General features: G+C 46.1%; 1 protein-coding gene across 3 annotated transcripts in view; it reads left to right on the top strand.

Moving 5' to 3' along the window:
* Nucleotides 1-564: 564 nt before the first annotated feature.
* The window catches only part of DYRK1A (dual specificity tyrosine phosphorylation regulated kinase 1A), a 1,390,196-nt gene continuing 1,366,503 nt past the window's right edge, over nt 565-24,257 (top strand). The window contains exon 1 of one of the 3 annotated variants that reach the window (XM_069636083.1): nt 565-654. The gene's annotated coding sequence lies outside the window, so the exon portion shown is untranslated. Of the gene's footprint in view, nt 1,112-1,218; nt 1,241-24,257 lie in introns of those variants that run through there. The other 2 variants (XM_069636082.1, XM_069636084.1) reach the window with 2 other exon arrangements.

The raw sequence follows: 24,257 nt of genomic DNA, 5'->3' as shown, positions 1-24,257 counted from the left end.
CACCATACCGTGATTTTATTTTAAATCCTATTTTCTACTTTGTAAAAAGAAGTGTTTTATTACACCACTGATGGTGTATTCTATTAGATTGTTATGGCTGAGCAATACAGAAAAATATGCAAACTATAAACTGGTGGTGTGCGACCCAACTTCAAATAAACATACCTACAATTACGAGATTATTCATTCATCGAAATAATTATTACCTCATAGCGGCAGTCACTTTCATTTTTATAAATATGCCGTTCGTATCAACGACACATCTTGAAAACACTTGTCTGGAGAATTTTCTAATAGGTACAAGACGTTGCAGTCTTTCTTTAATGTCTATGTTGCCTGTCTGTTTGTACACGTCACTCCGGCGAGGGTTCTCACGGAATTCCAACCAAACTGTTTTCCTCCCGAGCCCACTCACCCCCACCAACATCTACCGTCACCGTCACATGGTCGGTAGTCGCCATGGGCTACAAGGCCCGCCTTCATTTTTTTGAAACGTCAGCGAGCCATTGGCAGAAGGAGAGGGAGGACGGTAGTCTGATTGACAGTTACCATAGCAACATGTCAGTTCCACCGCCATTTTGTGTCGCTTTTTTTAAAAAAAAATAATTTTTGCTTCCCGCCCGAATAATAATAAACAAGAACGGTTCAAGAGAGGTTTGTTTGCAACCCCCCACCCCTGTCCCCAACCAATTGTTCGTGCTAAGGTCTACTACAGGGTCCCTGCTTATCCTTTGAACGGCGCGTACCCGGCTGGCGGTTTCCCGGTTGCTGGCCCCCCACCTTTCCTCCGGTCTCCGCTCCGCCGGGCCGGCTCGCTGCGCAGGTTTGGAACGCGCGCCATTTTGTGAAATTTACAAAATCTCCCTTAAGGAAAACAAGCGGTGGATAGCGCGGGGGAGGCGGGCCGCGGGGGAGGACCCGAGGCTCTACGCAGCCCGTGACACCGCTGAGAGGCCTGGCAGTACCCGGCCAGGGGAGGGAGCCGGGGGCTGCCTGTATGTGGAGAAAGGTGCCTCGGGCTCTGGACACCGGCTCCCCGGGGAGCCCTTTGGTGAATAGGACAAACCGACTGACTGACATAGAGGTCCTTCCTACTGGTGGTGAGAGGCGGGTAAGTCACGGGCCCTGTTGCTGGGCAGGAGGGCAGTGCTGTTGCTGTGCGCCAGGGAGACATTGGGCTAGTCATTCCATTGAGCCTTGCTAGTCTGTTGGAGCGACTGACACGGCGCCCGGCTTGAAGGTGCGGGATCGGCGCTGTTGTGACATCTTGTGTTTTTGTGTGCACGGGTTTGATTTAATTGTTGACGAAGGATGACGGCACACCTATGCCGTTCCATCCCTTATGGGGCCGGTAAATGGTATTCTGCTCGTAGAATGTCATGAGCAACTGAGTATATTGTCTCCGTCTAAACGCGGTTTTCCACCTGCTGGGGGAAGCATGACTCCGACCTGTCAGTTGTATTACAATACCTTGACACTGGAATGCCCAGACAACTCACGCATCAAGACATACGCTCATGATTTTGACTGAAATGCAAATGGGGAGTTAATTGCTGTGGCAAAGAATCTTATCTGAAGTTGTTGTTCCAGGCCAATGAAGCCCCCGCCTCAGTAACACACTTTCCTATCCGATGCTTCTCCTAATGTTTCATTATGGCTGCGAATGAGTCACGTTGAGTCGCTCCTGTCAAATATTTGTAACCTTCTTCCTTTAAGTAATTCTTGGTTTGCTACCACGCGCGGGATGCCAAATGGCTGTCTGTACTGTGATAGTGCACGATACCTCTATTGGTCACTCCCCCAAACACCCCAGGCCCTCCCCTACCAAATACCCATTTCCCGAGTCAGTAGCGGGACAGTGGCCTACGGATTTCTACTGGTCACGGCGCAGCCTTTTATTTTTGATCAGATGGCGTGAATCAAAACAAACCCCACACCCCTCCTTCCTGCAGCTGTCAAAGTTTATTCTCCAAGCATTTGCGCCCTTCTTGCTCCGCTCAAAGATGAAACTGAAAGGCTCCATTGGGGACTTGCTTTCATATTTTTTTTTTTTTTCAGTTCCTTAATTTTGGTTGTCAACTATATCAAATAGATTGTTGGATACGTCCCTAAATAATCCATCCAAAGTGCACGAAACAAACTACAACATATATTTGGTTAAATCGTTTGTTCGTTGCCTGTTTATCTCCAAAACGTAATGCGCATGTTACATTAAGAAATACCATTCCATTTAATGTTTGGATTGCGAAACCGACTTTTATCAAGTTGTAAAAAATGTCTCGACAATATTGTGTGAAGTGGTACATTTATTTTCAGTGGCAGATGTGAAACCTAACATTATTTTCCATAAATATTTTCTTGGGTAGCATGAGGCTCAACTAAAACCTTTACAAGTTTTTCCACCTTGTATTATTATTATTATTTTTTTTTTTTACAGCTGCTTTCGATACTAACTTTTGCCACATTTGTTAAGTAACAAAGGCCAACGCGTTGCCTAGTTTGTGTGTGCATGTGTTTATTTGTATTTCTGTTTGTTTGGATATACAATTGACATACTGCGCCTAAAGAACTGTTTTAACAACTTTAGTTTACGAGTTCACACCGGTATTATTTGGAGTCGCCTTTATTTGAATACAAATACACCTATACAATTTATATTCGTGATAATGTGTACACTTGCAACTCGGAATCCATATTTGCGAGATAGGAATAACACAATAAATAACAGGCAAACGAGACTAATTCTGCAATAGACGTCGTGCTTGTGCTGCAAATTTCGATTTTAAGATTGCATGTTATGAACTTTTCTTAAGATATTAGTTTTTGCTTCTGTTCAAGGACATGTCGGGTTGATGCAAAGAGTGTGGTCTTGATGCATTAGTATTGAATCAATTGCAATTCTAAAATGCCCTGAAGTACTTATGTTTTTCTCGTCTCTGCTATGGTGTCGTATTTTGTGGGTGTGCTTTTTTTTTTTTCCCCTCAATTTAATTTAGTTCCTGCCCCCCCCCAGCGCTTTCCTATGAAACCGGGGCATGAGGGGCTAGGGAAGGTTTTGCTGGAGCCACAATGCGGGACAGGAGTGCACGCCTTGCACTAGTGGCACATAAGCCATTTGAATAGTAGCAGTCGTGTTGGAATCTGAGTTTCTCACTCAAAGTGTATGCAGGTGGGAATAGGTTGTGACTTGGACACTGGTAAGGAAGGCCAGAACTGCAGAGTTTCATAGACCCTTCATTGTATCATGTTGCCAACATCTCGGATCCCAGAAGAAATGCGCTCTGCAAGGAACAATGGGGTTCAGAGCTTACTGAGAAAAGCGATTCCCACGAGTATGAGGGCATGAGCCTCTAACCTTCCCTGGCCTAAGTAATTGCACTCCTAACATCCGAGTCCCAAGACCCCCAGCATTCCAGGATACCAGCTGGTACCACAACCCACAGGAGAATGCCCCACCCCTGGCCACAGCATGGTTTTAACAATGGAGAAATCAGAAACGCGTTCATGTGCTCCAACAGCTAAGTATAAGGGTAAACAATTGCAAAAGCGAAGAGAGACGCCGACTAGCTGTATGCCGCGATGCAAGGCTAGTGCCCTCCCAAATGGTGTAACCACAATAGTGCAAGAGGAAGCACCACGGCTTGCGCTTAGAGGGGCTCTATCCACTCATTGCCCACTGTTAGGCAAGAATTGAGGTAGTAACCCTGTGGGAGACGACACAACCCTTGTCCTCTTGGTATTAGGTAACACACACCTTATGGTATAAGCTTGTACTACACAACTGGTAGTGTGACTGAGTAGCCAGGCTTATCTCAAGAGGGGTAAATGCGAGCTATAGAGCTGTAGCAATGAAATCCACAAATGCAAGTGTTAGGGAGAATTCTCATTTTATGGCTAATTTCCCTTACCTATAGAGTCCCCTAGAAGCTTTGCTGGATTTGAAGGGTGTTTTTTTTTCTCCTAAGAGTGAGACTCTTTCCCACTCTAGGCTATTTTTGTGCTTGATGTCTATGGGGTTTTTCTCAACTCCATAGGAACCATCTTTATTCACAGGGGTTACACAGCACCCTCTGTGCAGTGACCCAGGGGTGTCGTAGCTACCCCCAAACATAGACTCCATACCCTGGGACTGACTACTGTCTCCCAGGGCATGTAAAGTCCCCATAGACTTTACTAGTCAATTTTTATGAACTAAACCAGTACAACCCATCCTACTATGGAGGTACTGGGAAGGGTTAATAGTTTTTCCCTGGTGTTCATTTTTGAGAGGGTACCGCACAGTCCCTCTCTCAAAAGTTTCTGGCTGGTGGCAGTGGTTACTACCAAAAATATTCGACCGCAAATATTTCTCTATGGGATTTTCCCATTGTTCGAGGCTACCGCATTTTCTGACAGCCTCTAACATACCGCCGGTTTATTCTTATATTCACTTTACTCCGGTAGGTTTTATTTGCCAGAACTTTTATATAAATTCTTTCTCGTGCCTTTCTCTGAACTCCTAACCCAGGCTGGGGATCCTTTGTTTGTCCTTTTGGTGCGCTTCTGCCAAGAAACACTCCTTTCGGCGCCACTGAGTCTGGGGTGGGTCCGCTGTGTGGGTGGGGGGGGGAGTAGGACCCCTGGACAGAGTTGCCTCAGCAACCCATGTTGCACTCTGCCCTTATAGGCTGGAGGGTCTCCCACCAAGATGACCACTCCACTGTGTGAGTGACAGCTAGGCTGTATGAATGGGGATCATTTTGCATAAAAGCAGGGTCCTTAGGACTCGAAGAGCAAAACGTCGCCGCTGGAACTGAGGAACCGAAGAGGAGAGAAGCCAAAGACATCTGCAACGACTGAACCACTGGTGAAGCCCTGCTGCAGCGTCTCACCACTTTTCTCCACACGACGAGAGGAGATCTTCATCTGAAAGAGCCTTCTTCCTTTGAGCTGGTGGTAGTTTTCCCCTTATGTTAATTTTCGAGAGGGTACCGTACAGTCCCTCTCTCAAAAGTTTCTGGCTGGTGGCAGTGGTTACTACCGTAAATATTCGACTGCAAATATTTCCCAATGGGATTTTCCCATTGTTCGGGGCTACCACACTTTCTGACAGCCTCTAACATACCGCTGGTTTATTTTAATAACTTTACTTCGGTAGATTTTATTTGCCAGAACTTTAATATAAATTCTTTTTTCGTGTCTTTCTCTAAACTCCTAACCCAGGTCGGGGATCCTTTGTTCGTCCTTTTTGGCAGGCTTCTGCCAAGAAGCCCTCCTTTCGGCATCACTGAGTCTGGGGTGGGTCCATTGTGTGGGAGGGGGAGTAGGACCCCTGGACAGGGTTGCCTCAGCAACCCATGTCACACTCTATCCTGATAGGCTGGAGGGTCTCCCGCCAAGATGACAGCTCCACTGTGTGAGTGACAGCTAGGCTGTATGAATGGGGATCTTTTTGCATAAAAGCAGGTTCCTGAGGACTGGAAGAGCAAGATGTCGCCACTGGAACTAAAGTCGAAGAGGAGAGAAGCCAAACACATGTGCAACGACAAGCCCTGCTGCAGCGTTTCACCCCTTTTCTCCACACGACGAGAGAAGATCTTCATCTGCAAGAGCCTTCTTCCCTTGAGCTGGTGGGGCTAACGAGTTTGCCAATCGCCTTCCCGGACCTGCCTTGGTCGACGCCAGTACCCTGTACTCGGAGGCCGGATAGCCAGGCACCAGTCCACCCGGACTGCGATTTAATGGAGCGTACCTTTTATTCGTCGGGCAGCACCGCGGCTGGTTTCATCTCTGGGTAGTGCAGTAACTCAAACCTTCCTCCACGACGAGAGCCTCTCTTCCTCTGCTGGATCCCCCGAACTGCAGGACAACCGCCACCGCAGGAGCCACTTATTTTTAAAGGTACATTGTTCCGCCAGGCCGCCCTTTCTGCGTGGTAGTGCTAAAGGTGTTTTAAATCCTTTACCTACCTGTTGGGTTGGCCGCCCCTCTCTTTTTTAACATTGTCTTTCACCTTCTGCATCCACCTTTTCAAAATCGTTAACCAAAGACTTGACTGCAGCTACAAGAACATTTTGCTCCTGGGCCCTTTCCCTGTACCACTGACTCTGGCACAGGCCTACTGACTCTGGCTAAATTTGTTAGAACTGCCTTCTCTAGATTGCTTCTCAACTAGAACTGTCCTGGTGCACCTACTTCTTATAAACCCATTCCTCCCCATTTTTTTACCCTGTGAAGTGCCATTTTGCTCAGTTTTCATTTAAGTATTTTCTATACTGATGTACTGCCTTGCTTAAACTGGTTCACAAACTTATGGGAAGTGTTGCGAGGGTGTGTAAGAAGATATTTCTGTATAACTTGTGCTTTCCCTCCCTTGTGAGAAATTTCTAGATTGCCAGTTGTTTGGTTTTCACTGTGCCGTTTTGCTCAGTTTTCACTCTTGCTCAAACTTGTCTACAATTTAACTACAGAGTTGTGTATACTATCTTTGAACAAATTTAACTTGCTTAAGAACTGTGATAGATGTGTTTAACTGGAAGTGTATAAAATAAATATACTTTTTACTACAAAGCTTTGGTCCATGTTTCCTTGTTCCATAGTACTGAAGGCCTATTGTGTAAACCCTGAATACTGCTCATCTCCCTCTTGATAAGTCTGACTGCTCAGCCACAGCTACCAACTAAATCTTTGTGGTACAGACCGATACCAAAGCGGATTTATTGCTCTCACCTGTAGTCCTAATCTTCTGTAGTGCTCCCTAAGGGAACTGCACAGGATTCTGCCTAACAGCAAGTAGCCAAGTAACACTTGCACTCAAGGTTTTAGGTAAAAATAGTTATTTATTTTTAAAAGGGCAATATTGGTAACAAATATACTTTTCCAGAATCAACACAAAGCTGGTAGATGCTTTTTACACACTCCTACACCCTGAGGTGACAAGGACAGTAATGGCAATTATGTATCACTAGTAAACTTTGTAGATTCTGAGGTTGGTGGAAAGGAAAGGGTAAGGGAAGGAAAAAGGTTAAACAGCTTCTTGGAGCATGTGAGCACTTAATCTTCCATTAAAGTCCAGATAAAAACCTTTCCCATCAGTAATAGTTTAATACCAATGCATCTTCTATGAGGGACAATAAATATCAGTCAAGTGGACTAGAAGAGTCTGCAGGGGAGCCAGGACCGCCAAAGTCAATTGGAGCACAGTCTAAAGTCTTGCACAAAGTTAGTTGAAGAAAAATCACTGTAGGGTCACAAGCTGTTACACTTGTGAAGGGTAGAGTGGAAATCCACTCTGGAAAAGAAGCTACTGCAAGTCTCAACTGAGAAGAACAAAGCTAAACACACCGAGTTAGTACCCCAAGTCAGAAACAGTGTCCATATTTCATGGGCACTCCCTCCCTTGCACACCTTAATGTACTGAAATGGATTATTCAGTCAATTAGAACAAATATGCATCTTATTATGCAATTATACAGTCAAAAAAATTGAGTAAGGCAAACTTTTAAGAATATTTATATTCTACCATATAGGGTAGTTTATTCACAAATGTCTAATCTTTAGACCTATGTTTTTGAACTGTATCCCATATACTATTGGATCTATAAACAATTTATTTGTTAAATCACTTTGTATAACATTTATTACATCAAAGTTAACTATTTAAAAAAGAAAGCTGATGGTTTTGAGAGAGTTCTCTCTTCAGGGACAAAAATTATTTTCTCTTTTAGATTCTTTTTCTATAAAGTAAATTACAACATCTCACATATTAGTTTGGATTCTCCATGATGGACAATGGGCCAACTATAGCTATAGCTAATGTGAGTTAACCAGTACTCCACCTGAAATGCTTGTTCTTTAGGAATCACTGGTAAAGTCATGCAATCTTTAGATTAACCTGTGGAATACACATTCATAATATTTTATGCTATTCCTTATTATGATGGACAAGTAGGTTTACATAGAAAAACGATATTACTGTACAACTTTCTTTCTCTCCTGTTAAAGATGCCTAAATGTGCACCCACTTGATTCATATATTTGTGTGACTCCTTTCATTATGAGTGGTACATCTGGTTACCTAAAAATACAGGTTTATCAGTTTGAAGCTGCTCGTCAGTTGACTTTAATGACTTTATTAAAAGGGCGCAACGATAGCCTCTAGGTCGGGTACTCGCCAACATATGCTGGTGTAATGCTGATGAGCGTATGCCATATAGACATGTTCACAGATATCATTCTGGGTGTCACTTATTCAGATTGATTCAAACCTGTTGGAAGAATGTACACATTACGAATGCGTAACATTTTTCTATGTTCACATTGCATGCTTTGAAATCTATTTTAGATATATATGCGTATACATTTTAGAATTATGAGCATCTGCCCTGTGGTTTCAATAGGAGTATCAGTGCCGTTACCCCTAGTTCTATTATCACCTTTGACTGCTCACTATTAGCGCTGCGCATGTCCCTCGGGGCAAGTGTTCATGCTATGATTAGGAAAGACTTAAGGTCTAATTCTTCACACCGTACGATATGTGCAAGGTTTCTTTTGTTATTCTTACCTAATTACTGTATGAGATTCCAATATGTTGCAGTATCATGACCCAAACGTCTTTGCTGCAGTCATTCTTCGTGTTGAGATGTTGCTAAGCAACATTGCTTTTTCTATTTTACATGCAACGCATGTAACGTTGCCATGTTCTGCTCATTTGGCATTATGGGATTTGAAGTACTAACAGTTGCAGTTTATCCATAGCATAGAGAATTGTGATCTCATTGTTTGCATTATGTAACGCGTGCAAAATCTATCTTGATTTGCTTAGCTAAATTGCTGTTCGCAATTCCAACAAGTTCGATTCTCATGATCCGAGCGCATTTGCCGTGGTCACTATTTGTGTTGATGCGTTCCTAAGCAACGTTTCTTTAATTTCATACATGCTACATGTACGACGTTGCTACGTTTTAATAGCCTCGACTTCTGGAATTTGAAGTGCTGGCTGTTTTGGGGTATCACCAATCTAGAGAGATGGTATAATTTTTAATGTGAGGTTTCCTGCTGAAAGACATCGTCTATTTACACAGTGATAAATTTACACAATGATTCTCTAAAACGGTTTTCAATCCCATATTTCGTCACTATGGGCTCATTAATTTCACAATGTCACATTGATTTATTGTGCATCTCATACGTAATGATTCATATTTTCATCCATTTGCAATACATTAGTACAAATGATCATTAGATCCAATGTTCTGTTTGGCAGCAAATGGGTGCTGTTTAACCACGCGTTACACATGTCCAATATTTAAACAAATTGTCAAAACATTTACAAATCCCTGTGTAAATAGACTATGCCTTTCAGCAGGAAACCTCACTTAATGATTCCACCTCTAGATTGGTGATACCCCAAAACAGCCAGCACTTCAAATTCCAGAAGTCGGAGCCATGGCAAATATTCTTAAGTTGCTGTCTCAATTTTATTGACTGTATAATTGCATAATAAGATACACATTTGTTCTAAATTGACTGAATAATCCATTCCAGTAAACTAAGGTGTCTAAGGGACGGACGCGAGTGCCCATGAAATATGGACACTGTTTCTTATGTATGCTTCTGACTTTTTGCACTAGAGTCTGCTATTTCTCCCTTGCACCCTAAAGAAAAAAGAACCACTAATTAGCTATTTCACAGCTGAGTCTTTGAAGCAGTACAGTAGAACACCTATTGCTAAATATGGAGTGCTCAGCCACTTCAATTCTACATTGCCAAGTACCCCAAGACAGAACAGTAATTTTGGTTAGAAGAAGAGTGGTCCAACTGGCTTCTGTCTGGTTGCAGTGAGGCAGGTCCTGGGTTCCTGGGCCTCAGTTGTGGGCACAAGAGGGAGGCTGTCTGGAGGACTCCTGCAAATTCGGAGGTTGGTGGCAGCTATGGGCTCTTTTCAGATCAGCATTTTGTGCTTTCAGCACAGTACCACCGCAGATCTTGGGCACCTGTTGGGCTTCCTTAACTCCTTGAGTCCTGTACTCTGGTGAGGGGTGTCAGTTTTATAACACTGCACACTCCAGCCAGGGACTCCTTCCCTGACAAGAACGTGGCGCACAATAAAATAGCTTTTTATCTTTAATAAACCACATTGTTTTGAGTAGGCCTTCAACCCGTCTCGCACCCACCTTAAAAACACTGTCACAATGGACTAGGAACCAGGCCGGTGTGTATCAATAAGATATTAATTTATTTAATGGGAAAATAAAAAATATTCAAAATGCAATTTTACAGCAGGGGCCAAGGTTGTGGCAACACAATTGCAATGATGCCTACAGAACAATTGGTTCAAAATCCTAGCACCATTCACATGGATCTTTAATGACACAGGAAAAAGTTTTTAAGCAAATGATAGCACCAAGGTTAAGCACTGGCCCCAAACATCTGCTAACTTAATTCCCTTATGAATGGAAGGCAGTGGCAAGGAGTAAGGATAGAAAAAGAATCCAATTCGGAATGCAGTCCACGACCCCAAGATGGGGAAACAAGAAAAGAAAGTGAAAACCCGTTAGCAAAACTGCAGAATCGGATTTGGATTATTTCTCACACGGCTATGGGACAGAATGAAAGAATATTCGTGTTGCTACATTGGAGGAGATGGGGGTGGGGGGGATGCTTGGAGACTAGTATCGGCACACAGCAGCGTGGAAGGAAGCTAGGAAAATCTATTTTAGAAAGCAAATGCAAAATGAAAAGAAATACAAACGGCAAATGGAAATTCGTCTTGCACAGGATTTGCAGTGACTGGGAGCTAAGGAAAGGGTTTTAGCTCTCAAAATCGGAACTCAGTTTTTAAGGACAGTGACGGAAGCACATAGCAGGTAAGATGCTAGCAAAAGGGATTGCTCTCAATGGGACTTCGGTTTGAGGTTTTCAATGTGACTGATGGAAATTAGGAGTTTGTGGGGTAATGTGCACAATACACAGACAAATTTGGTTTTCAGTGACAAGGAGACTTAACTCTGAGGCTATAGTTATTAAAGAAAGACACTAGGCACAAGGGGGTTAATTTCGAATTTTAACCAACTTTCTGTGAATTTCTTTATAGGGGAATTGATTTATAGCAAAATGATGCTAAGGATTTATACATAAAACTGAAAGATTTATCAAAGGAATGCACTAACCTACACAGGTTAATACAGATTATTTTATGGGAAGGTGAAAGAATTATACTGGCAATTTGGGACTTTCAATGGGACTTATGTTACAAAAAGAGAGGAGGGGTATGCAATTTGGGACTGTGGTTATTTGCTGCTTACAAAGTAAGCCTTGGTTTGGGATTCTGGACATTAAGCTGGATCTCAGGACCCTCTGGACAGGTGCGCAAGGGTCTGGTATCTGCACTATATTGGATGGGATCTGCTGCCTCAGTCCTGTCTCCCTGGATTCTTGTGTGTCCTTGCGTCTAGTACAGTTCCCCCCCCTTATATAGCCCAAATTACATTCATTTTACAATCTAGGGGAGTACTCTAGAATTACTCCTACCCGGGTGATAGGACAGCCTACAATTTCTCCCCCCCCTCACCCCCCGGCATCATTGGTTCAAGGGGAGGGAGCACCATCTGGCTATTTGGCATTTATGACCATTGTTCTCTTGGCCAACTTGTTAGCAAAACCAAGTTATGTATCAGAACTTCCAACTTATACTGGACACTGTCATAAGAATTAGATGGGCGGTTTCAGGGGGTCATGGGGAATTTGGCAGGTCGATCGGCCGACTCTGTACGAGGCAGCATGGCCGCATGGCACCTTTTGGTTATTTTCATAAAATGTATAATAATCACTTTGCAAATGATCAAGCATATTCATAATGTACATCTCCATCTTTCCACCATATTTGTCCCATTTTAAAATCCGCCAGAAGCAAGTTTTGACTGGCACATTTAAGTCTCTAAAAATCCGCCTGGAAAAATCATAAAACAAAATTATATCTTCTGAGTCCTGGGGAAAAATGCCTAAAATGCATAAATCGTCAATTTGAAGGATCTGTCACATATGGGAGGGCAGTGCCTCATACCCCACAGCCAAATGTTTCCCCCTGGCTCAGCTTGCAACAGCCATTATTGCCTTCTAGCCTGATCATCACGCCCTCCGCCACATCACATGTCACTGCGGAATGGTTCACTTAATGCAAATTCCAGCGGGAGGCGAGGCTTTCAATGAGTTTTATGCCTGAGCTCAAAAACTAGTTTTTCTAGTATTCTGGGCCTCAAGGTGATTGAAGTCTTGTGGGGGAGAACATATCGTACGTGTAGCCAACCCTCCACCCACACTGACATTTTTGTGCAAGCAAAAGCCCCAGTTTCACATTGGCTTTTAAATGTCATTTTTCCTTCACACGCGTGCAAGCCGCATTTCATTTAATGTTTGAAATGCGGTTCTGTGGGTCATGGGATTTTCTTTTGGTTTGACCTTTTTGAGTGGGTTTGCAATTACTGTTGGTTCATGGACACAGAAGGGTATGACACAGGGTTCTTCGATGTGACATGAAATGGAAATGGAAAGGAAAAGCCAAGCCGTTTTTTCTTCTTTCATTTACAGCGTTTTGAGCGCTGCGGTTTACATGAAGGGGAAAACAAAAGCCATATCTGGTTGCGTTTTGGGGAAATCCTTGCCCTTCATGTGAACTAAGTCAGACAAGGCCGTTCTTTTGATGTAGTGCATTGCTTTATTTCATCTGCATCACAAAAGTTAACGCTGGGCCGTTTTTCAATGCGGGGTTCAAATGCTTGCCACGCATGTGCCAGGGAACAAAGCGCAGCCATTTTTGGTGGCAATGTTTAATGCAGTTTCTCGGGTGACATGGACTACTTTTAGGGCCTGTAAATGCACCCCACAGGGGACTCAAACTCTGGCTGTCCTGCTTCTGGAGGGTCCTTGGGAGACTCCTGGAGCTTTTGGCCGGCTTACAGATGTTGCACTCGACTACGGTTTTCTTCCCCTGGCACTCGGTTCCTGTAGCAGCAAAGTAGTACACCCATTTGGGGCAGTGGGTCTTGTGGAGTTGGTCTCGGGTTTGTATGTCCCACTAACCCAAGGGAAGAAGTTGTTCCCTTTCTGTCGATTTGGAAGAGTTTCAGCACAGTAGCAGGCCTTCACCGGGCATTTCAAAGGTCTAGGAGGATGCAGCAAGCCTCGTTCACGGTTTCATCTGGTTGTTCTTCCCAGTGGTCGACTCTGCCTCTAGTCCCAAAACCCTCGACTTTTAAGCATGTTTCTCCCATTCATGCACAGCCTAGTTGTACAGCAGGGTGGCTTTCCTAAGGGACAGCCAGCCAATCGGGACTGGGTGCATTCAGGCATTCCTAAGGACAGGAGTTTTGTAAACCTCCCTAACTTTCTGCACTTCCAGACACACTGGAGCCAGAGGCTGGTTTCAGAACTGAAGCCCGCCAATGGGAAAACTAACAAAGGGCTCAAATCTGGCTTGGCGCGCAGAGTAAAACCCACAACTGAAAAAGGGGGGCAGGGGGGAAGGAAGACTGGGTCCATTTTGACAAAATGGTCACCCATGGGTGCCATACTGCAGCTGATGATTCAGCCTGCGGTAGAAAGCACAATGGTAGGAAAATTAAACCACTGCCACCAGCCATAAGTAGTGAGTGTAAGAATGTTCTTTATTTTTTTTTGACTAGGTAGGAAAAGGGGCTACCAAGTAACCCTCTAGCACTCCATATAAGATGGTGTGTGCTGGACCCACAAAGAGAAAAGGTAAGTAAAGTCAATTTCACTTTACTATTCTTGGGAACAGTAGTTCACACAAGGGGGGGGGTAGGGGGGAGTTATTTAAACCGGATGAGCAATGTAAAAGGATTTCTCTGTGACACTGCACTGAAGGTGCTGTGTGTCACCATACAAAAAGTAGATGCCTATGGAGTTTGTCAGACTCCAAAAACAAAGCAAACGCATAATCCAAATCCTGTGAAAACACAGAAAAGGGCTCACTCCAGGGTTAAAAAAAGTGTCCAGCAAAAGAGCTGGGGGATCTCTAAGGTTGAAGGGGGAATTGGCACAGAAATTAGAATTCTCCTTAACGCCCGCCCCGCTACAGGATACACTAATTCAACATATGAGCCACTGCCCTAGCCCCATACCGTGCAGCCCCAACTAGCACTGCACAGCAAGAGACTCTTAATGTTGGAGGAGGCACTGGAGGCAACGCAAGCACAGTTGACCCTGTTGAGGGCAATAAGAGGGGGGGAGAGTAAACAAGGGTGTGGGTTGAAGGAGTGGAGGACTGGGAGCATTTTTTTCAGATTGGAAAGCACTTGTATTAAAGATGTGCCCATCGAGAAGCAGAGGAGTTAAGATTGAGATGGGGCGGAAAGTACAGGTTATGGGTCAGTGAGGTCAGACAGGGAGGTGCTTCAAGAGGGACAATTACGAGATTGGGGCAGTGTAGAAGAGTTGGATGACTAGGGAGGTGAAGCGCAAGGGGCTCCAGGAAAAAAAGGGAAGTGGCGAGCAGGGAGTGGGCTATGCAAGCAAATGCGGTTAATACACAAGGGACTTGGGAGGGCGAATAATTTGAACAAGGCACTCCCGGCCCTGGGAATTGGATATACGCCTTTTGAGAAGCAGACATCGGGGGTTCCTTTGGCAGCAGGAGACATGAAACCCTTACTTGTTGCAATTGTGTGGGTCCAGGCAGGATACCCTAAAACTAGATGACGGGGCACCTTTTAATAATATTGGGGCACAAGTGTGGGGTGCACTGCGACTGGTGTGCCAGACATCCCTGACCTGCACGATAGGGGGGGTGGGGATGAAGAAAATGCTGCTCAATACATTTTAAAGGTACAGGAGTTGTGGCGAGCAGAGACTGGTAACCAGAGGGACCAATCCGTTCCTCCTTTTTTAAAATTGGAAAAATAAATGTTTATTTCGTTACTAAAAGGGGATTGCCCAAGAAAGTTTAGAAGGCACTTGAAAAGGTAGTGGGCATAGAAGCAAAGGGGTGGGCCAAGATTCAGACAATAATGCATCATTGCAAAAGGATTAAAGAATGAGCAAAGGAAACGGTGCAGAAATTCCAGGCGGAGGAAGTGAAACTAGTACAGCAAGTTAGCTAAAATAGCATTGGAAGGGGCGGTGACAGCAAACACTGAGACAAATTCTGCGGAGCAAGCTGCAACTCGCGCAGATGTAAGGATAGCGTTTGGCCAGGTAGAGTACAAGGGCAGTGGCGTGGCAGACCCCTGCATCAGTTGCATGAATGGCATCAAGGAAGGGTCTATGGATGGGAACGTCTTGGTGTTGGAGCTGTGGGAGATGGATTTCGCACAAGAATGTAGAAGTAGGCAGGGGTGGGATATAATGCATACTATCAACCTGCCCCAGCACTACCGCAGCTGCCCAGGTTTACCTCCATACCTTATGAAATGCATCAAGCCTACACCCAGCTACCACCCAACCCCTGCACACGCAGACTCAAGCCCTGCCTGCTGTGCAGCCGCTGGTGGGCCAGCTGAACACCATTTATATACGGGAGCCAGATGCCCACACCTAATGCAGTACCAAATTGCACAGTGGCACCTTGCCGAGGGGTTAGTTTTATGGGAGGAAACCCCTCCATGTTTTCAGGTACTAACACATATTCTGATTAGGACAGCCTACTGAGAGCTCCTGCATGCCCTGTCCTTGACTACCCACCCTGATGAGGAACCCTTGGTGGTGGCGCCTGGGATGGGTAATAAGCAATTTATCGTTATGGTCGATAAGGTCAATACAGGTGCCACCAAAGCATGCCACCAGTGAAGGAAACGCTGTGCTAGCAGTTGAAACTCTTGTTACGCAAGGATTCTCTGGGGCTGTTGCCACGGTTCCATACACAGAAGAGGTAGCCATCAAAATAGGGAAAAGTGGTGCATGCACCCTTACTGTACTCCGAGCCCCACCCCCAAAAATCTGACAGCATTTGTTGAGCAAGCTGAACATCCGGACCGCAGGCTGGTATGCGCCTTAAGGGTAATGGTCATTTGGGCCCGAGGGGGAGAGGTGTTGGTCCGTGGCATTCCCAGACCTGTTCTTCTATGGAAGAAGTGTTGCTTGATGCAGTGCCTCATATTGGCAAGGTGGGTTTGAGGGTACCATTAGATTTTAATTTTCCAACCTGTGGTGACCCCAGAACTTGCAGCAGGTACAATATTCTAGATATGCAGGGCCTGGTTGTGTCGGCTAAAATGATTGTTGCGGTTGGGACAGACACTCATGGGTGTGAATGGCGGACAGTGCTGTGTATTGACCCAACTGTGCCTCTTAAGGAAGTGACAGAAACAGAGTTGTTTGAGGCCAGGGATGATGATGATGGAGAAATTGTATTGACAATTTGTGTTCAGTGTGAATTTATGGTACAGTACCAAAAAGTACAATGTTACTTTTGGGCCCTTGTCACCCCACTTTCATTTACAGAGAATGAAACTTAAAACTAGTACCAGGAATGTTATGGACAACCAGCGCCCACGATGTCGGGCTTTTGCGGGGAGTAGCACCGCTTAGAATAACACTGAAACCAGGCGCAGTGCTGGCCAGAGTTAAATAGTACCCCCCTGTCCAAAGAAGAGATGCGGAATACCACTGTGGCGCTCCTGAATCGGGGGATAACTGTGCCGTCTACCTCCCCATGTAGCACAGCGATCTATCTGGAAAAAAGGCAAAAGGGTGGAGTTGGAGGATGATCCAGGACCTTCGTCTTAATGACCTTGCTCGGGTAAAATGTCCTGTGGTCCTAAACCCCGCCACAATACTATGCAGTATCCCTAAAGAGGTGACCCACTTCACTGTGGTAGATCTTGAACGCCTTCTCCATACCCCTGCATCCTGATTTGCAGTACCTCACCGCGTTTACACATGGGGGAATCCGTTTTGAGCACAGTAGGCTGCCTCAGGGGTATTGAGTGCCCCAATATCTTCAACTGTCATGATGCCTACCCCCGGGGACCCAGACCAAGCCCAGCAACCCCTGCTAGGGGCTATTTGGGTGCAGTCAAGGCGCCAGGCTCATATGGAGATTCAGTCCTGGCGCCAAAGGCGCCAGGCTCATAGATTAAAACGTACCTAATGCAGACCATGCTGCAAGAGCTCCAAGCCAAAAGAGGCTTGGAAGGGACTACTTTACCAAGGGACTATTTTTTTTTTTTTTTACTCTGGTGGGGCTGGGGAGGAATACTTACCTGGGACTAATTTGGAGGCTATTTAAACCACGCCCGAAGAGCAGCACACGCTTCGCGTTATTCTGCATCCAGCAGCCTAACGCTCACCGTGCCTGCAAGCCTGCATCCAGCCTTCTGCCACGCCCGCCTCGAGTTTGGAGCTCCTAGAGAAAGGAGAAAAGGTTAGAACAAGAGCAATACCTTTTGATCCTTACCTGAATTCCCGATCCATCGCGCCTTCGCTACTGATTAACCAACTAATAGTTACAGGGACGATCCCCACAAGAAGAGAAGGAATTGTGGGTAAAAAGAGCATGTACGCAGTCCCCCAACAGATTTATTGTGGCACCAAATAACATTGGGCAAAGCAGCTATGCCACATGAGTTGCTGGTGTTTGCGTTTGACCAACTGCATCACCCTTCTCATGTATCTAAACACATTGCAGCAGATCTACAGGAGGACTGGTTTGTTCCCCAATCTGCAGGAGGCAATTGCTAAAATGGTAGTCAACTGTAGCTTGTGTCATGGTTATAGTACTGGTCTCACTTTACAAACTACCCGAGGTGCACTTCCCTGCCCTACTGGGCCATTCTGTGAGTTGCATATTGACTACGCGGACATGGGCGAAAGGTGTAATGGATCCCGCTATCTAATAGTGGTTGTATGTCCTTTTTGATGGTGGGTGGATGCTGGTCCTTGTGCACACCCTGATGTGAAATATCGGTTATTTTTTTTATTTCCACAAAAAATGTATTCGACATTTTCACACTGTAAATTTGGGTGCAGGCGTACAGAGCGCATGACTAAGATAGTGCTGTTTAATTGTTTGGTGCTGTAGCGAGACCTGTTGTGTTTGAGAACTGGGTCTCCATGAGCCGTTTACAGGGCTGTAGTGAGTTTGCTGCGCTGATGAGTTCTTGCATTCTGGCAATTTCCAAAAGACCGGTAGTTTGGGTTCGACCGCGTTGGTAGTACTACTTGAGTCATCGGTTTATGGGTGGGACGGCAAGTTATCCCTTGGAATTTCTCGAGTAGTCCAGGAAGGAGGCCCATGTGCTGTAAAATCTATTCCTGTTCTCCAGGCGGATGGCCGTGATTCTTTCGGGGACTATGTTACAGCATTTACCCACCACATGGGGAGTGCAGGGCCATCAGGGTGCTTCCACAAGCGTGCTATGGTGATTTTGGACGCGGTAAGCAATTGGGTGCATACGTTTGATATGTGCCCCGTTGGTGCGAAAGATCCTTCTCAGGTGTCCCCCAATAGCTCTATGCTGGGGTCCCGCGATCATCCGAATTTGTTCCAGCACCTCATTGAGTGGCTTTCAGGCAGGACCATAGTAGGGGAAATGAGGAGCATGTGGTCGAGCATCCTCTCCTGCATTGAGGTGCGATTGCCGGGTTACTTTTGTTTAGTAGTTCAGAAGTCATATACCGCCTATAGCACACTTTCAGCCCCGCTTCCTTAGTAGTGACAAGTTTGGAGATTTTATACATTCATACCCATGTGCAATCCCAGTCTTCTAGTTCTTATACTCGTCCTAGTCCCTTTCCCAATAAAGCATGTTGTTTTCCTTCCTATTAGGGTCAGTTTTGTCGAGTAGTGGGTATAGGGTTGAAACTTTGCCCTTGGGGGTTGGTGGTGTTTGGGTGCGCTCTAGAGCAGTTGGATCCCTCCCTTCTTAGTCCTCACGGTACTCTGCGATAACCAGTGACAACTACACATCGACCCTACACAACAGAACACCATGGATACCGACTGTAAAACGCCCCAAGCCCAGCCAACGGACTTCCGGGCCAAGGCCCCCAACAGCACATCACTGCTCTCTTGCACTTTTCCAGCTTATTCCCACGAGCTCTCACCCCACGCCTCCCTTTTCAGAGCGCCAGGGGACCACTCTGGTGGTGATGGTGCGCGGTACAAATATCCTTTAACATTAGTTTTGTGTAGTGGAATCTTTGGTCCTCCGTCACCCAGAATTTTATTTTACACTCTTCAAATGTTAAGGCGATCCCATTGACCAGGAAGTCTGATACGTGTTAGTTCCCCCCCCCCCCTCCACCAGGCAAATCCTTGGTGTAAGCCGGGAGTGAAGTCTGTGTTCCATATTGGGGTTAGTTTACTTTCATTATTTGTAATACTCAGCCATGGGGCATAAGGGTGCGGACAGAGGCGAACAAAAACATAGAACAGAGAGGTACATGTCACCTGTTGAGCAAGCTAAGAGGCGTTATCCGTGTCCGTAAAAATAATTATGTAATAAAATGCCTCTGCATCCCCATTGGCGGGCTGCTTTTCTATTGTGTTCTTGGTAGATGTCAGTGGGCATGAGGAGGGGCTTTCATGTGTGGTAGGGTCACTAGCGGAGCTAGGCGCCATGCTTCCTCTAGTTGCTTCCATCTGGGCGGGTTAGGGGTAGTTTGCCGTTTGAAAGCATGTGAGTTGTGCTGCCCGGCAGTATCTGGATATGTCTGGGACACCCAGCCTGCTCGTGTTTGACGCATAGCATGATACTTTTCGCTATGTGGTATTCCCTTCCCCACACCCCAAATTTCAGTACGCCTTTTTTGCAATTTCTGAAGGTCCCCCCTCGGGAATTGGATTGGCAGGGCTGTATAGTGGTAAATTAACCTTGGCACTATGTTCATTTTTACAGCTGTTATTCTCCCCAACCAGGAGACCTCTTGCTTGTGCCAGTGCTCAGGTCTTTATGCAGTTCACTGAGTAATTAGATCGGTATATGTCTTCTATTTTGTTTGGGATTTGCACCCCTACATAGTTGACACAAGATGAGGTGTTTGGTTGCCAGTCTCCCTAAGATGTTCATTGCTAAGGCCGTGGATTTGGAGTAATTAACCCCGAAGCCCGATGCGTTGCCAAATGCCTACATTTCTTGCAAGGACCTCCATCGAGCTGTCTGCCGAAGTTGGGACATCGCCCGCGTACATGACAGCCTTGTAGGCGCATTTGACCACTTTTAGGCCCTATATGCGGACATTTTCTTGGATTTTCATGGCAAATAATTCCATTGAGGGTGCAGATATTAATGGTGATAATGGGGAGCCTTGGTGAGTACCTCAGCCCTGGAGATGTTGATCTTGGCTGATCTTGTGCCGTTTATCTTCAGGGATGTGGTGGGATGCTGGTAGTTGGACATGGACCATTTTATATAATTGGGTCAGAATCCAAAATGGGACTGTGTTGGATTGATATACCCCGCAGTCTAGCAAATCGAATGCCTTGTGTGCGTCAAGAGAAATGATGACCAGTTCCGAGCCCCTTCTGGTGGCACGTTTTATCAGATTGATGGTGCGCCTGATATTGTGTTGCGTCTGGGAATTAACCCTGTTTGATCTGGGTGTATTAATTTGCGGTGAACTGTCCATAGCCTGGTTGCCAAGATCTTGGAAAAGATCTTTGCGGCATTCATTAACATGATCTGTCTGCATGAGGCGCAGTGCTCGTGCTCCTTGCCTGGTTTAGGGATGAGTACTGTCAGTGATTCCTCCATAGATGGGGTGATGCTGCCCGTTGTTGGGAAGGAATTTGAAAGGGTGGAAAGCTGCGGGGCTAGAATATGGGCAAATGCCTTATAAAACCGAGCTGTGAGCCCGTCTGGAGCCAGGGCAGCACTCTTCATAGATTTTATTGGCTCTGCAGTTTCCTCTGTTGTGATCGGAAGCTGTAGTGCATCCAGCTAAATGAGGGGATATCTCTTTGGATAGATCGCAAGTAGTGGATTTGAGCCTCTGGCTCCGTAGGGGGCCCTGACATGATTTCTCTATGATGTCTGACCATTATCTCCATTTTCTCCCCCTCTGCATATAGGTAACTCGGTCTACCCGCTTGAGTTTTAGAATATTATTTCTCATGTGAACATTTTCCAGTTCATAGGCTAGTAGGCAGTTCACTTTATTACTATTTTATATAATAGTATTGTTGGGTGTAAGCTAGCGCTCTTTCTGATTTCTCGGCTAAGTGAATCTCTAGGGCGGTTTTTGCTTTTTTTGAGGTCCCTACCCCCTTTGTTGGACTGGTGCTAGTTCTTTTCTAACTCCTCCACTCTCTCCTCTAGTCTGCTGGAGTTGACCACTATGTCTTTGCGCTGCTACGGCACTAATTGGGACCCCTCTCGCCACTGGCTTCATAGCATCCCAAACTTTCCTAATTGAGGAATCTAGCAAGATTGAGTCTAGTAGTTTCCAGTAGCTCTGGCGGGGATTCGGGAGGCCGTTTATTCGCAAGTCCCCCGTGACAGGTGCATGATCTGATAGTGGTCTTGGGTGAATTTTCACCCTCTCCAGACAGGGAAAAAGGACATTAGACCTCAGGATCTATTCTAGAGAAACCTTTGAACGTGTGAATAGAAAGTAGTCCTGTGTACCCATGTTTGCGAGACTCCAAATGTCCACAGTCCCCAACTCCCTAAGAAATTCGGCGACCCCTATGGCTAGGGAGCACTCTGCAGTTTTGTCAATTGGTGTGCCTGGGACTAGATTGAAGTCACCCATGATCATTAGGTGGCCTTCAGTGAATGTTCAGGATCATGTCATGTAAGAACCAGTCTTGTGCGTTATACGGGCAGTAAATGGAAGCTACAGTTAGTAGTTGCTCAAGAAGATACCCATTTACCAGCAAAAATCTACCCATGGATCCCCATTTTACAGTAACTCGTGTTAGGGGGACATTCTCGCTAAACAGGAGGGCTATGCCTTTTTTTCTCACCTGCTGTGGCAAAGTAGCACTTCGTCAGTCTATTACACTTAGTTTCTCATCTGCCTCCAGGAGATGAGTTTCCTGTAGAGATACAATGTCTGCAGACAGTTGGGCTAATCTCTGCTCTACAGACTGCCTCTTTCCCGGGAAGTTGAGGCTCCGTACATTCCATGTTATTAATCGCAATCCCTGCCAGTGTCGGCTGTCATGGTGGACCCTCGCCGTCAGTATCCCTTATGAAATACCTTAATTTGCCACAATTGGCTGCTCTAGTGTTTATTTCGGTTGTTGTGTTTTGTTGCGTTTATTTGCCTCTGTCTACTCGTACACATTTTTAACCTTCACCCCCCTCCAACCCCTCCCTCTGTCCCTCCCATCTCCTATAACTTGTAGCGTTCTCAACCAATAGGGTATCCGACTCTGGCTCGCCACAGACCCTATTGGGGGCCAACTGGGCCCCTTGTGTAACCTTTGGCAAAACATAATGATTATTATGCGATTGAATTTATAAGAGTCTTGGGTGTCGCCTGCAGCTCATTCAGCACCTGCATTCTGTCCCTGGCACGGGGCCAACCCCCAATGATGAGATCCAGTGCAAGATGGCCGAGGGTCCATATTAGTGGACCATACATATTGCTGGATGGCCCCTACGGCCCGTTTCATGGCTTCGGGCCCTAGGACAAGTGGAGAGCCGTGTTTTATCGTTGGGGGAGGTCCCCCTGTTCATTCTTTGTCTGGTTTCTTGTACTTTTGGGGAGGGCCCCGAATCATGAGCCTTCATTCCACCGAGACCAGGCTGCTGTCGTAGCTCTCCTGTGGATTCATTGTGTGTTGCTCCTCTCCCGGCGTCCCCTCTCTCCTCCTCTGGACCTAAATGTTTTCCTGCCTCTTTCGGGATATGGATTTGCCATTGTTTTCCCTCGCAAGTGAAGTCCAGTGAGGTAGGGAAACCCCAGCGGTATGGAACCTTCCTTTCCCATAACCATTCTGTGAGATGCTTCAGGGCCTTCCTCTTCAGTAGCGTGCTATTTGCCAAATCTTGGTAGAGCAGTATGGTTGCATCCCTGAATTGGATATGTTTAGAGTTCCTTGCCTCCTGCATGATGATCTCCTTCACCTTGTAACAATGCACCTTTGCCAGCACATCCGGGGGAGTGGAGAAAGCTTGTTAAGACCTGGTTCGATGTACTTTATCAATCTCCTGCGTGGCACTTTCTGGCAGTGATGGTATGAAGCGGAATTGGTCCTTATGCCCCGTAGCTGGATGTTCCTTCTAGAGCAGTTCTCTGCATGGTCTTGTTTTAGTTCCAGTGACTCGCACCATGCTTCAATCGCTGTTATCCTCTCCGTTCCCTCTCCAATCTCGAATGCTTGCTCAAGAGGTTGTTCTCAATCTCTGCCGTGCTGCACCTCCTCGGAAGCGTTTGTCTAGTGTAGTCTTCTTTTTCGTAACTTCCTCCGTGCTCTTCTGTACTCCCTGGTCATCGGTGCCAGCAGGTCCTGGAGGTCTGATTGTGTGTGTGTGTGTGTGGGTTGCTACTGGGGGCCATTTCTCTCTCTCTGCGAGCTGTGCTTCCGTGTGTTCACCCTCTTTGCTTTGTCGGGGTTAGGATGTGCAAGCAGCATGGAGATTTGTCTGCTTTGAGTTCTTAGCTCTTTTCGCCATTGTCCTCCCAGGTGCTTCAGTTTCAATGGCACTGTGGCGGTGGCGTGCCCTGTTGCCTCTTATTGTATGGAATCGGAAGTTGTATGATAGTTGGGCCCGCATATGTTGGGGTCAGGACCGGTTGTGGGACTTTATAGGATGCATCTACCATTCAGGCTGTTTAAATTAAGGTGGCCGCCTCTGTTATGTAGCACCGGGAGGCACGGCCACAGTGGGCTTGTGATGAGGACTCCTGTATGAGTCAGCGGATTATGTGCTGGCCCTTACTCCCTGTCCGCTTCCTCAGATCGCCAGAAAGCTGCTTTTGGGAAGTGTGCCCCCCCCTATTGTCCATTCAATAGTCCTTGCATTTGGAAGCCCGGGATCCCAACTCCAGATGAGGGCTTGAACGATTAGCGTTGCAGTAGATTTGGGGCCATGTAGTTGTCTCCCTCTGGTACCAGTAATTGATTGTGCAGTTGGTGTGGGGATGGGTGCCCCTAGTGAGGGTTATGTGCCCTGGTCGTCCTCCTGGGGTCCAATGATCAAAGCGCGTTGTTATAGTGAGTGCCTCGCGCCTGAGAGTATCTGATAGTGTGGGCTCTTTTACTGGCGGTTCTACGCAGTGTCTTCCCTGTGCTGCTCACCTCCCATTAGATTACATTGGGAAGGAGAGGGGGAAGAAAGCGAAACCAGAGGTTCCGGTATGTCCGATAC

This window comes from Ambystoma mexicanum, chromosome 7p, assembly GCF_040938575.1.
Source record: "Ambystoma mexicanum isolate Mex_15411 chromosome 7p, UKY_AmexF1_1, whole genome shotgun sequence".
In the NCBI taxonomy this organism is placed as follows: Eukaryota; Metazoa; Chordata; class Amphibia; order Caudata; family Ambystomatidae; genus Ambystoma; species Ambystoma mexicanum.
The sequence above is the reverse complement of the archived record's forward strand: the minus strand, read 5'-3'. Positions and strand labels throughout refer to the sequence as shown.